The sequence below is a fragment of the Mycteria americana genome, chromosome 3, assembly GCF_035582795.1.
Source record: "Mycteria americana isolate JAX WOST 10 ecotype Jacksonville Zoo and Gardens chromosome 3, USCA_MyAme_1.0, whole genome shotgun sequence".
NCBI lineage: Eukaryota > Metazoa > Chordata > Aves > Ciconiiformes > Ciconiidae > Mycteria > Mycteria americana.
The window spans coordinates 12405712-12421113 of NC_134367.1; positions in this window are offsets into that span (position 1 = coordinate 12405712).

The following is a 15402-nucleotide window of genomic DNA, read 5'->3' on the forward strand; positions in this document are numbered from 1 at the left end:
TTTTGTTTCAACATTATTTTTTACTGTTCTAGCCCGTGTACTTTATTGATGTTGATTATAATTTGGTTGCTCACCAACTTAAATTGAAAGGAAAAGCTGCAATCCCAACCCATTTCTGTAGTGATTTAAGAACAGCTAACATGTACAATGTTCAGACAAAACTTTCTCATTAAATAGTTATTACTGAAATTTTTATTTTTGTTAAGAAACCTTTTAATACCAAAGCACATTTCACCTATATATTTTAAAGTGTATAATGCTTCTTCTAGATAGATAATTACTTAACTGAGAACATTATACAAGCAATGAAAATGATTAAGGACTTAAAAGAGGTACTTGTGGAGCATCTAAAAAAGGTAGGATTCAACTTGGACATTATACATTAACTGTGTGCAATAATTAATGTTATAGATATATGTAACTTGGAACATCTGTTTATCCTTACTGAAAACAGTTAAAAGATTAATACACTTAAAATAACATTAGAAATCTTTTCTCCCTAAAAATCACCTCATTTGTGGAACTCCTTGCTATAAGATAATTGGAAAAAAAAAATCTCATTGTCTTTTTTTCAGATCACATTTTTAGGATTGCTCAGAGTACAATTGTAAAATAATGCACATGGAGACTCAGAAATTCATTGGTTAACTATTTAATTAATGAGCTAACACACACTTTACCATCTTCTTGTAGTTCAAAATACAGTTCTCTGTGCTGCCATTTCTAGTATTTATAGAGATCAGCAAAGGCATAAAAAAATTACATCAAAACCTAAAACCATAATTGAAGTCTTACTGAGCAGACACAATTTTTCACATATTTTTTCCCCTGAAAGAAGGATGAGACGGAGAATGGACCAAGGATTAGCTAAATTATTACATTACTAGAAGATTGCCTTACAGTACAAGATTGAACATGACCTAAGATCCTATACAGAACAGATGTGAACTGTTGACTACCCGCGGTCAAGGAGAAAATTCTCATCTGGAGTGACTATTTCTACCAAATTGTCAATAATGGGACATCTCTGCAGGTTTCTCATAAGTATCTGGCACTCCCTAGTGAATCATTATCAGACTTAAGAATACTTTTCTTTTCTGAAACCCAGTTCCAACTTTCAAATACTGCTGCGGTAGTGCCACAGAGAAGGCCCAAGCTCTGGCATGCAATTGTCCATACGGTTAAATTGTTAACACACCTTTGGTCTATGCCAACTAGCATTCCCCCAGGGGGTAGCTGAGCACAGTTAAGGTGACTATATAGGTCAGAAATAATTCCCGATAGACACTTTGGATGTGGCTAGCCTGTTTCACAGGGAAAGAGGTTAGATGTATGGATGTGAGCCATGCTGTGCCATCTGCCCTCAGGTCCAGAAAGCAGGCCCTGCACCATTCTACTAACAGCATAGGTTTAGTCTTTGTGTACAAGAAATAAGATAGTGATATGGAAAACTTGTCCTCTGTCCTTAAGAGGATATGGGAAAATGTCTCTTTTCAGGCATAGGAAATTCTAAGAATATCTCTGAAAAAGATGAGGGACCACAAAAAACAGCCAATCAAAAGAATGGAGGAAACCTACAGCTGAATACTGCTTTTGCTGAGCAAGAAGAAATAACAGTATGGTGTTTCAACGGCTAGCAGCAGAGTGTGCTGCCAATGGCACAGCTGATGAGGTTGAGGGCAACAGGGTGGAAGGCTTGGGCAGGCAGTAGGAAGAGCCAAAGGTTGCAGCAAGAACCTCGTGGCAGTGCCCCTATGGCCTTTCTGATCTCCTTCTTGGAGAGGTCAGTTGGCCCAGAATGGCTCACATCCATAGTGTTCCTACGTTGGAGTGGTTTTACTGCATCCAACAGAAAGCCTATCTGGCCCCAAAGACAGATACAAAAAGCAGATGCCAAGATAAGAGCATAAGAACAGGGTAAGCAGCTGGTAAAACGGCGCCTACCTTCAACTACTTGTGATTAAGGGACTTTCTGAGCTCAGTGGATTTCTCTTTTTGAATTTGTCTGTTTCTCCTCTTGAATTTAGGCACATACAGCATCCAATGCCAAGGAGCTCCACTGCTTAGCTGCACCCCAAGTGAATGAGCTTCTTACTTGGTTTTGTGCCTCCCTTCTTTCTAGCTTCAGCTAAACAATCAATCCTTATGGCCTCCTCAACATCACTCTAGGCTGTATAGCCCTTTTCTATATCCGCCTCAGTCATTGCTTTCCCAAGACCTGAGAGTCCCCATTTCATTCTTCACAAATAGTCATTCTTCACAAAGAAGCCAATAGTCATTCTTCACTAATAGTCATTCTTCACAAAGAAGCCAATAGTCATTCTTCACAAATAGTCATTCTTCACAAAGAAGCCAATAGTCATTCTTCACAAATAGTCATTCTTCACAAAGAAGCCAATAGTCATTGTTAAAGATAGTCATTCTTCATAAAGAAGCTCTTCCATACTCCTCCTTTTGTCTGAATCTTTTTCAGTCCTGCTGTTGTATTTGGGTGATTGCAGTACTGTGCACAACTTTTCTAGTTTTTGTGAATTTACACAGTAGCGCATCTTGCTCTCTTTTTAAAATTCTCTATTCCATTCCTAATTTCTAACAATTGGCTTATGTTTTTGTTTGCTCCCTGTAATGTGAACTGATTGTGTCCACACACTGCAGCACCTGGAGTAAAGCCTGGCTTGGTACTTACCTCATGGACTTCTGCACAAACTAATTCACTGGCCTCTCGTGATCTGCACAAAGTTTGTCTATTGCACTCTTCCCACTTGACGTTCACAGCTGTGGCTGCCCTGCCGCATCCCTGTCAGCAGCTAGGGATATTCTCACAGTCCTTTTCTTTCCTCGCATGCCCTTTCTAACCTCAGCCTAGGATAGCCTGAGGTACGCTACCACAAGGCCTAGATCTCCTCCTGCCCCCATGTGGCTTATCTTTATGCCTGAAACTTTCAGTATTCTTTAAGAGGAAATACTTTTTCAGCTTGCCTTAGATGTGAAGAGTGGCTGCTTTACTATCTATCTGTCACATTTATACTTTTCTACACAGTGACAATATGGATATAGATTGTGGGCAGAAGGATGCAATGTGAGGACAAAGAAGGGCGCAAGTTCCAATGGGGTGAGTATAAGTTGAAGAACCAGGTTTAGTGGATAGGAAGAGATGTTGGGTGCTTGACTGATTCACTGGTGCGGTCCTTGGACTATCTAACAAATGAACCACAGGTTGTTTGAGGAGTCACCTAATTGCTTGGCTCCAGAATGGATCCTGGAGGTGACCCAATACGTGGTGTGGACAGCCCGGGGGGCAGGACTGTGGCGTGAAGCAATTAAAAGGTTGCTGCAAAGAGGAACAGAATAATCTGTTTTCCAGATCCCCTGAGGACAGGAAGAAAAACAGTACTTTTAAATTGCAGGAAGGGAGAATTAGGTTAGACACTAGAAAGAACTTTCTGACAGTAAGGAGAGTTGAGCCCTGGAATAGCTCGCCTGGAAACTGGTGCAGTTTCTTTTGCTGACAGGTTGTAAGAACAGGTTAGACAAACATGCCAGGAATGGTTTTGGTCTACTTGATCTTTTCTTGGGCCAAATGGAGAGATAAGATCACTTCTTCTGGTCTTCCCAGGCTCACCTGCTAGAATATTATAATTTTTCATCCCAGATTGCTAAAGATAAAAATGGATTATTTTTCCATGTTTTTCGCTACTGCGAAGAATAGCTTGTTATATCCGTCTAACAATTCTGACAGACACAAAACCACATTCTACGCTTGTAAAAGTGAAAAAACCCACAGTTAAATCAAAGGATCCCTGTCCAGTTTTGCCAGTTTTGCTTTGTGTGCTGAAACGAAGTATGACACATTTCATTTAATAATACAATATTTACTCAGTAAATATATTTACCCCATTTCTTTGGCAGTCTTTGCCTTTTATCTGTTGATTCTTTCACAAGCTGAAAAGTAAAATGAGTGTTATGGCAGAAAGCCTCTTTTCAGAAGTTGCAAATAGAAACCACCTTAGAATACCTCTGGTCAGAGTTCATCTTGGTTTGGCTTTGATTACAAAATTACAGATATCTGCTTAAAGTATTACAGCCAAATACAGGCCCAGGAGGGATTATATTCCCAGTTTTAAGATTAATGCATTGTACAGCCCCTGGTCATGAAATTTAAAAACATTCTAAATAGTGGCCACTGGCCGTTTTATGTGACAGCCTAAATAATTAAAAAGGTCTGCTTCAATCCCATATCCATTGAGTACTTTTTTATAATGTTTTGCTGTCCCGAAATGGTCTCTGTGCCAAAATGTAGCACTAAAATGAGAATTTCTCCTGTATCAGCTAGGCATCCTGGGATCTGTTTTATGATTCTACAAGGGTGTATAAAAGAAATAAGCTATAGCTATCCAGTAGAACTTTTCCCAATTCAGAGATATTATTGCTGAATTTTAACCTTCTCCTTCTGTCCAAAAAATCCCTACTCAATATTTTCCTCAATTCTTTGTTGACTGCTTATAACCTATGTGGAAATCCTTGGGCTGCTGGTTGGAAATCACCAACTTTACAATGCCTGAATTCACAGGCTTTATTTCTGGCTTTCAGAGAAGCCATGCATTCAAGACTGGTTAAGCATCTGTCTGTCTCTTTAGACACCTACTGTACCATCTAGGTAGAGTCATTCCCAGAATTGTTTCTCAGATGTCACCTTCTCTATAAATACCTAGGTCTTTGCCAGTCAACATGTTCAAGCTCTCCTCAGCCATGAGCGTGCTCTACACGTCACGAACTGCTCAGAGGTTGTGTTCAGGCTGCAGCCAAAGGCTTCACAGTTTATTTTCAAGCTTTGCTAGGAAACTCTGTCTTGCTAGTCAAGCTTAATCCTCTAGGTATGTACAAAGCATATCTAATATCGGCTACCAAAAGGTGAAGGGACAGCTTGCTTTGAACGTGAGAGATGATTATGGGATACACACCTGCCTGAACAGGACACTCATCTGAGATATCATGATACAATTCTCCTTCTCGGTGCCAGGATGTGGGACACCTCCCACATCCTAGATTTAGTCTTAAGTTCTAAACTGTCAGGTGGACAATTTTTCTGCAGATTTGGTTTTCTAAACAGGCAGGAAAATCAGGAAAATCAGGCAGGAACATCTGCCTCAGCTTAACAAACAGTATCAGGAGAAAGCTGATGGGGAAGAGATATCTATGAAGCAGTTACATTTGTTCAAGGATATTTCTAGGTGTCTCTGGCTAAGTCAGCTTCTTCTATGCCAGAATCCATCCTCCCTCTTTTCATGGCAGCTCTCTTCTGTCAGGTGCCTCAGCCACGTGTCCTTCCACAGTACTGCCAATCGCCTCAGAAAACAGTGTTTTCCTTGCTCAGAGAAATGTGAAAATAAAAATTGACAGTGTTATAAACATCATGGATAAAGTAAAAATATTTTTTAAGATCTATGAAACACAATTATGAGGAACAGAATTATTCCTGTTGTAAAGGGTGATTTTTGAGGGAAATTTGCTGAGACTACAGAAAACACTAAGTAACTCTACACTGACATCCTCTGTCAGTCTTAATGTAATCGTAAAGGGGGTTGTTAATAGCCCAGACATGTAAAGCACTCCAGGTTTTCAAGGAATGACCAGATATTGAAGGTATTAAATACATTTTTAAAAAATATTTCAAAATCCTTCATGTGGAAATTGTATTTAAAATATGCATACTCAAGATGTAATACCAGGGGGTGGTGTCTTTTCCTTTGAAGTAGCAATAACATTTATGAACTTTGAATTTCCCAATTTTTTTCTCCACACAAAGTTTTTTCCAAAGGCAGGAAAATGGTGTTTTCTAATTCAGAGAGGAAGTGATGTGACATTGCCAATGTCTTGACTTTGTTTTTCTTTCCTTCCTCTTTAGGCTCTTTGGAGCTAGATACACAGAAGATAACAGTCCTATGGTTTATCTATAGTCCAGAGACACAAAAACAATGAGACAAGGTGAGTGAAACTTCCTGCTGATGACAATGTAGCATAAAGCAAAAGAAACAAAAAAAGAAGGAGAAAAAAAAAAAAGACATTGAATGAAGGTGACACAAAAAAATTACAGTCATAGTTGAATCATCTGTGTGATTGTCTTTCATATGTAAAAATTTTCAAAAGATTTGTGTGACTAAAAAAGCAAAGGATATCCTGAAGAATACTGAGGAATTTCCACTTATTGTAGTTCACATGGATACCAACTCCACACAAGTGAAGGGAGATGTGCAGGCTAGAAGGACAGTGTTGGATACCTAGGAAAAGAAAGTAAGCTAGGCTTGATGGAGTCATGTTGTACAACTCACTGGAGCCAAAGAAGTTAGACATCAGGTGTAAGTGGGCTGTAGTGAGAAGGAGCTGTGGGCAGGGGCTCCTGGAGCAGCAAAGTACTGTGAAAAGGGATGCAGAGGTTGCACTTGCATCCAGTTCCTGACTTCAAAACTCACAACACTTTTTAGAAGGTCTTTGAGAAAGAAATATTAGGAAGACACTGAAGATGAACTTTAATTTGAATACATAAATTCAATTGTTCTTCATATGGGAACAATGAAAAACATTGTTCCCATATGAAGCAATGGAATAGTAGTGCAAGAGGTAAGGAGTAAGGCTAAAACTGATGTGTGCCTGTAGTTAGCGATATAGAAATGCAAGAGCTGGCTACAAAATGTACTATACATCTTTAGAAAACCTAAAAAGGCACGGAGCTATGGTAAGGGTGACATTTTGCCAGATCAGTGTGAAAGATATTATCTCATGGTGAAACACTTTGCTGAGATGTAGGATAGCATAAGTAACCGGAGCAAAGAACAAACTGTGCTGGACACTTGCTAGAGATCTTTGGGACTGGAAAGCAAAGAGAACCACTAGTTTTTGTCCAGCTACTGAAGACTACAGAACTCCAAGAAGTTAATGCAGTGGGGTCAGCAACTCCACAGAGAGCTGCTCTTCCTGTGCAATATATTTGTGCTATATACCTCACCGAAGCATCAAGGTTGAAGAGTATGTTAGGTGACAAACTGTGCTGACACATTAAAACAACACTGGCTTGTGTAGAGGAAAGAGCGTTGGTCGAGAAGGAAGATCAGTCAGAAGAAGAGTCATCCTGGATGAGATCTATTCCAATTTGAACAGCAAAATCTATCTCACAAATGCTCATTTCAAATTTAAATATCGTTATTTTAGTTATAGCCATTCTTGATTACTATCAGTCAATAGTCCCGTTAAAAGATTATGTTATTCAACATCAAGTCTTCAAGCTAGAACTATGTTAGCATCCTTGTTCTTATACCCTAGCTAAAAAGCTTCCTCCATCATTATTTGCCTGATATTCACTCTCTATGTGTTACTGTAGATGCTATCAGAAAATTACCCATCTGAACCACTTGGAAAGTATTTGCACACAGTGGCTGGAGTCAGGAACAGAATGACTGGCAAGCAGAGCATTGAAGCAGTCCCATTAAAGGACAAAGATTACTAAAAGAATGGGGTTACTTTTTGTCTATGTTAACAACCAATTTTCATCCCCCTTCTCCTGTGCTTCCGCTGTTTCACCACACACCTTTCCACTGAGCAGAGGAGTAAATAAAAACTGGTCATACGGGTTGGCAATGATAAAATCAAGTTCACAAGAAGATATTTCAAACCCTTTGTTAGCAAGGCCATAAACTACATATGCTGTTTGATTAAGATACGATGAAAAGAATTTATTAGCAGATGTGTATTCAGCTACACTGTTTCACTGGCAGCTTTATGAGATTCTCTCCTAGGCTGACAGGTGCGGCTTGCCAGCTGCTTTGTACAGTAAACAGGGGATGGAGAGCATGCCATGTGCAATGATTTAATCAGTTACCATCAACTGCTAGAAAATAAACAAGGTTTTGTGCATTTCTTTCAGTTCCTTGTATATTAATTGAAACCAAATATTACAAATGACACTGAAAGAGAGCATCGCTGATCATAGAAGACTTAAATTTAATAGGACACAGCCATGTAATACATAAATATAATAAAACACAGTCATGTAATACATAAATATTTGGTTAAAAGATAGCAGAATTTTGTTAAACTTGGCAATGGGAAGTCTTTTGAAGTCTCGTTTGTCAGTTTCCATTCATGGGACAGTCAAATCTAGTCATTTGGGTCACAGCTGGCAAAAGAAAGATGATCTTCTTGGTTTATTGTTCTGATACAAAATTGTCATTACAAATTGAAAACACAGAGCAAATAAAAGAGGGCAAATGGGGAACTTGTGTGGTTACGTATTTTTAACTGTTGCGTCTGGCTGTACTTTGTTTAATAGGGGTTGCAGAATTCAAGATGTCTATATTCTGGGTCTCATTACTATTGTTTAAAAATTTCTCTACCACTAGTTTACAATTAAAACGTTCTTTCTCGACTCAGTTCTCATTTCCCATGTTTTCAGTGCTCTAAATACATGTAACCTGAACTAATATTTTAGTAAGTATCTGACAGCTGCATTTATTTCAAATATTTGCATGTCAAAATAAAGATATCTAAGGTTTTTTTCTGCAGCAAAATAAGAATGTTCATACATTTTAAAGAAAAACTAAAACCACTAAATTGATGCAAGAGCATTTTACAAAGGATGCTTTAGCTTTATTTTCTGCATGTTTATGACAAAGAATATCATGATTACACTGCAAGCAAGAACAGGTTCAGAAGAGCTGCAAAGCAGCTAGAAAATTCCCCAAACTCATTGCATAAATAATTACAACATTGATCTGTTAAAAATGATGAAAATTGAAGCCATGGGAGTATTTTGGAAAAAAGTGGGCTTGTCTTTGAACTGTCAATACATTCATGTTCATTTTCTCAGCATAAGCACATTTTCAGATTCGAGTAGATTTTCTGTGCTGGTTATGAGTCAAGTTCTTGTACAGAATCAGAGGTGTTAGAGAAGGAACTGCACCAGTAGCAGAAGACTTTATTCTCTGTCTTGTTTTCTGATTATAATAATTTCTCTGAGGAAGGCAGAGATTATTTTTGTTCTTTTGCTGCCAACATTTCTGAAAGGACAGGCTGCACTGCATTCTCTTGGGTGACTTCTTCTTTCTGGACTGGTACAGTTTATTAAGTTTCTAACCCCCAGAGATGCATGTCTCTTCTGAGAGATGTTAGTCGTTCGACTGAGAAGCCAATTTGTGGCTTCAGGTATCTGTTTTGCTTCTTATTAGGGCCAGTGGTGTGTAAAGATATGCCACTCATTTGAGAGAAGGGACAGTGGTATTCATTGATTGTACTAGTTAACTATAAGAAACAAAATACTGTGGATAAGCAAAGAGGAGGTAACCAAGGAAGGGTCCTGAACGTATGCACCAGAACTTTGTATTGGATTCAGAAGAGAAGCGGGGGCAGCTGAAAGACTTCAAAGAGCATGTGGAAATGATGCTTTTGTGAAGGGATATGTCTGTGGATTGCAAACAATTTAGGGAGATTAGCAGCAAACAGAAGAGCTAAGGATGATGGAATGAATGGGTGGAAACTCACTGGGAATAAATGCAGTCTGGAAGTGGGAATTTTGGAACCAACAGAAGAACAAAGATTTGAAACAGCGCTATACGGGCAGGGATGAGGACTGAAACCTGCCTACTGTTAAGAAGGGTCTTGCAGTTTTGTAACAGGGATTCTACGATGCAGTTTCCCAGGACTGGACTCGATCCAGGATGTCTCTTTCAGCTCTGTATATTGCTGTGACTGGAGTGAGATGCTAGAATAATAATTTAGGCAACACCAATTTCAATTATTTGAGAGAGATGAGTTTCTAGTAATAACAGCTGGAGGATGTGAAGCTGTGATAATGACTGCAGGCCATATTATGCAGAAATATGATATTTTATAATGGATTATGATGTACTTATTCACCTTCATTGACTCTTTTTCTCTTCATGCTCCTTGGTGTATTTCCTTGCTGAAGCACAGACCACAGCTCAGTCTTTTCAGGATTTTACAAGGAAAACTGTTACATCAAGAGCATGTGCTCTACAATTTATTAGGAAATAACATTTAATACACGCTGACCCTTGCAATCAGCTTTTGCAATGCCTCAGAGAATTTGTCTTGAGCTACCAGGCAGTAACTCAGTCTAGACTTTTCCATGCAAACATCCTCATCATATTGCTGTTCTGTACATTTTCAATGTAAGGTTTGCCTTATGGCACGTATGTACAGAAACACTCCTTGCACCCTTTCCATAGAGATGCTTTCTGTCTTTCCCCAAGTAACAAGACAGCCTCTGCACCAGCTGGGGGTCTAGGCCAGGTAAGAATTGTAGCTTGTGTGTTTCCTTTCAAAGCCTGCATCTATACTAGTAAACTTGATGATGTTGTGGCCCTGAAGCTAGCATAGCATGATGTGGTTGTCGCCACAGTATTAAACTCCATTCGCCTCCAAAATAAGGTGGCCACATTCAGACTCATTATTGAGAATATCTTCATCCCATACATTATCCCCAAGCCACACCTGGGAATCATCAGGGAGAGTGCTACTTATCTTGAGTCAAAATCAGGCAAGGCACCATTTAACATTACAGATAGTGGAGGTTTAGTGTCTGCGCCTGTGCCCTGTTTAACTTGCTGGTAAAAATGAAACCTTAGGATACAGCTAAAAAGTCTGCAGTCTGGATCCACAACAACAACAGACTTCAGGATGTAATAAACCCATCATAGGATACATTTATATTGCATGTCAAGCTCAGGTCAGCATTCTGGATCTGAACTCTAACTTACCTACAGTGCAAAAATTTACAGCTCTAAAACAAGGTTGCAGTTCCCTTGATGGCAGGTTTTTAAGTCCTTGAGGCTGCTAAGGTCCAAGGTGAGACAGCATATGACACTCAGGTCTGTTTTGCAATTCATTTCAGGTCTGAAATGAACAAGAACAGTTTGAGAAACTGCTAACCGTCTCCCAGTGGCTGGGCACCAGTAAACTGTTTGCAGAAATGGCCTCTTGAGGCACCAAGGAGCATGATGGAGGTCTGCAGTGCTCTGCTCAGCTGGTGGGAGGGCTATTTGCTATTGTCTGCTTGCTAAATCCTGTGCAGTATCAACTAGTCCATAGGATCAAGCTATGTTGCAAGTATTGCAGAGTGAGAATATAATCTCCTCCTTGTGTTGTTCCACCATGGAGTCTACAGTTATTCTAATCCTCTCAGATGTAAAGTTTTTTCTTGACTTTGTTCTATTTGCCTCCAACATAGCTTATGTGTCATCTGCTGGACTGATTGCTGTTAGATTTCCCAAGAAATCTTGCTCCATTCTTCCTCTCTGCCCAAAAGTGAACTCTGCCATCCATGCCCTGTCCCTAATTAGCTCAGGCACTGCATGACTGTCATATCAGAGATATCCTGTTCTGGTTTCATTACCAAAGTTTCTCTCCCCTACCCCGGCTCTAAACTGCTCCAATAGGCAGGCAAGGGCTGCCTTTGTAGAAGCCCTCTGGACAGCTTTGCAGATGAATGCTGTGCATGCCCAAGTACAACCTCAAGCACTCCTCTAGTGGCTTTGGGGCTTTCGTGAACATGCATATTCTTCAGTCTCATACATCCAGATACTAAGAAGACACAAAAACCACATAAGTGACTGTCCAACTATTCTGCTCAAATCTCTGGAGTGTAAAATATCATACAATTGTAATAATTGAGCTAAGCACGTGCACAGCACCTACACGGTATGGTCAGTATTTCCTAGTTATTTCTGGTTCTCAGTGCCCACATATAAAGGGCAGCTTATTTCTCCTTTGTGCATCTTACTGCCTCCTGCTCTCCTCCCTGTTTTTATAGGCCAGTGTACCTCTGGAGAACATAAATGCAGCAACACTTATACCCTTCTGGGTCCTTTTGGCCCTGATGATTTTCTCAGTAGAGGTTAGTTTCTTTTTTATTCCCCAAATACACAGAAGGATCAGGCAACATTTCATCTTCAGTACAGAGCCCCTCTGAAATATATTCCTAATGTTGTTTATATGGTATTTTTACATGGAGAGAAGTTATCCTCTGGAACCCTGCCAAGGAAATTACACAGGTAGGTGAGGGCCTAGAAACAACTGCTAATCTCAGAGAAGGCAGTGTGCTTCCATCTCCGGGGTCTTTGTTTAATTCTTTGCTGCAGATTATATACACCACTGAATGTATTCTTCTTGGACAGATTAATTTAACCACCTTGAATCTGGGCTTGCAGCCTAACTTCAGGATTGCTGTAGTACACCCTAACTGCAAATATAAGTTTTTTGAAAAGTAGTGATGGGATTCAGTGCTGGAACTAACAGGAAATTTTCAAACCCCAGAATTAAATTTGCCTGTTTTTGCAAAGTTGGCAGATTTCACAGTGAAATCTGTGAATCTTTTTCAGTCTTGACATCTTTGACACTGTCTTGACAGCCTTTGACGCTGTTTCCCACAGCATTCTCCTGGAGAAGCTGGCAGCTCACGGCTTAGGCGGGTGTACTCTTCGCTGGGTAAAAAACTGGCTGGATGGCTGGGCCCAGAGAGTTGTGGTGAATGGAATTAAATCCAGTTGGTGGCTGGTCAAAAGCGGTGTTCCCCAGGGCTCAGTTTTGGGGCCAGTTCTGTTTAACATCTTTATCAATGATCTGGATGAGGGGATCGAGTGCACCCTCAGTAAGTTTGCAGATGACAACAAGCTGAGCAGAAGTGTTGATCTGCTTGAGGGTAGGAAGGCTCTACAGAGGGATCTGGACAGGCTGGATCGATGGGCCGAGGTCAATTGTATGAGGTTCAACAAGGCCAAGTGCTGGGTCCTGCACTTGGGTCACAACAACCCCATGCAATGCTACAGGCTTGGGGAAGAGTGGCTGGAAAGCTGCCTGGAGGAAAAGGACCTGGAGGTGCTGGTTGACAGTCGGCTGAACGTGAGGCAGCAGTGTGCCCAGGTGGCCAAGAAGGCCAATAGCATCCTGGCTTGTATCAAATAGTGTGGCCAGCAGGACTACGGAAGTGATCATGACACTGTACTCGGCACTGGTGAGGCCGCACCTCGAACGAATCCTGTGTTCAGTTTTGGGCCCCTCACTACAAGAGAGACATTGAAGTGCTGGAGCGTGTCCAGAGAAGGGCAACGAAGCTGGTGAAGGGTCTGGAGCACAAGTCTGATGAGGAGCGGCTGAGGGAACTGGGGTTATTTAGCCTGGAGAAAAGGAAGCTGAGGGGAGACCTTATCGCTCTCTGCAACTACCTGAAAGGAGGTTGTAGAGAGGTGGGGGTTGGTCTCTTCTCCCAGGTAACAAGTGATAGGACGAGAGGAAATGGCCTCAAGTTGCGTCAGGAGAGGTTTAGATTGGATATGAGGAAAAACTTCTTTACTGAAAGGGTGATCAAGCATTGGACCAGGCTGCCCAGAGAGGTGGTGAAGTCATCATCCCTGGAGGAGTTCAAAAAACATGTAGATGTGGCACTTCGGGACATGGTTTAGTAGGCATGGAGGTGTTGGGTTGATGGTTGGCCTAGATGATCCTAGAGGTCTTCTCCAATCTTAATGGTTCTATGATTCTGTGACTCTATGATTCTATGATCTGCAAAAAAATGACCTTTGACAGAGGGATAGGAAAAATTAACATGACTTAAGAAAATATTTTCTCAAAATATATTAACAAAAATCTCACCAGTTTTGCAGATAACACTCATTTTTAAGCACATTCTTCTTGTTAGAGGCCAATGCTTCTGATCTGTGTTTGTTAATTTCCGCTAGATATGGTCACTCGTTATGCTCATGGTTTTGGTGGAGGTCAACAGAATACAGACACATATACATTCCCAGACCCACCTATAAGATGGCATCAAGCACACTGGATGCCATGTGATGACAAAACACACTGATCGCTATATAGTAAGTCTTTCAAACAATTCTACATGCCATTAAATTCATAACTGTCACAAAAACATGAAAACTTGGTAGGAACTCATTTGAGTGGTTACAGCCAGAGAGTGATGAAATTCAGTGTAACTACACATGTGAAAGAAGTCCCTGATGCATGTTAATGTTTGAAGGGCTGGGGTATTAGTTTTGACTCAAACCTAGTTGTACTACTGCTAAATGCTGTACGCCTCCTTGGCAGAATAGCGAAGTGTGTGTCATGTCCAAAACATTCCTCCTGGAAAAAAGAGTTTGGCACTACAGTGAAGGACAACCTGGGAATTGCTGATAAAGCAGAGGTGTTTTTCTCCTCCAAACAAAGATGCTAGAGTTAATTTGTTGTGGTTTTGTCTGCACAAGACCTATTATATGGGCTGTAATTTCACGGGATGGAGACTGTGAACTCCCAGGTCACTTGTAAACCGATCACTCCCCAGCCTCTCCTCCTTATGCTTTTAAGTGTTTTGAGCCTGGTAAATTGAAACCTGAAGAAACACAGAGCTCTGATCTTTGGGACCTCTAGAGCAAACCTGGACTTTTGCTGATTTGCTCTAGGAAGTAACTGCTTACTTACCCCATAATTAACACCACAAAGCTGATCTTTGGAAGATAAAGTATGGGAGGTCAGAGACAGGATCAGGGAGAAGGGTTTCATTAGAACTGCAGCATTTGGGGCCTGATTCTCTTCTCATTTGCATCAGATTAATCCAGGAATTATTTCACTAAAGTCAAAGGTGTTACTCAACTATAAAACTTAGCTGGATTAGAAAGAGGTCATTGCTATCATGTCTAATGGATTTTAATCCACATACTTAGTAAAGAAAGCAACAGAAATTGCTTGTTAGCTACATGACTAACCACACTTTCACTCTTATCTCACAGCAGAGGCTGCATTAGCACTTCCTTACAAGTTCCAATTTACAGCACGGTTTCAGACACATAAATAAGTATTCCAGTTGATTGGTTTGCTTTAGCCAAGCAACTAAGTACAGTAATAGTCATGACATTGAGTAAACACTGTTAAACAACCTTTCCATAAAGTAATGTTTTGTTTACCGTTTTTTATTTGCATCTTGCTGCTGAGACTTAAAATCACTTTCTTGTATTAAAAAGAGAAGAAAAAAAAAAGGAAAAACAGAAAAAAGAAAAAAAGAATAAAGAAAAAGAAAAAAGAAAAACCAGAAGTCCAAACCCTCAGCCAGTTGAAATCAAAACAGCCCCACATGTCCCTCATTTGCACTTTGGCAGGTTGATTTCAGGTTGATATCCAGTTTAGATTAATGAAGAGTCAGTCCAAAATATCTGATATAATAAGTAAAAGAATCATTTGCCATTTCTAAACTAAAACTTTCACGAACAATAACAAGAACTAAATAGGTATATAACATATATTTAGACATTCCTTTCCAATATCCAGTTTTAGGCTCAGATTCCTGCATTCTACACAAATGTGGCTGTACCACACTTTTATTGTTGACAACCATTTACATCA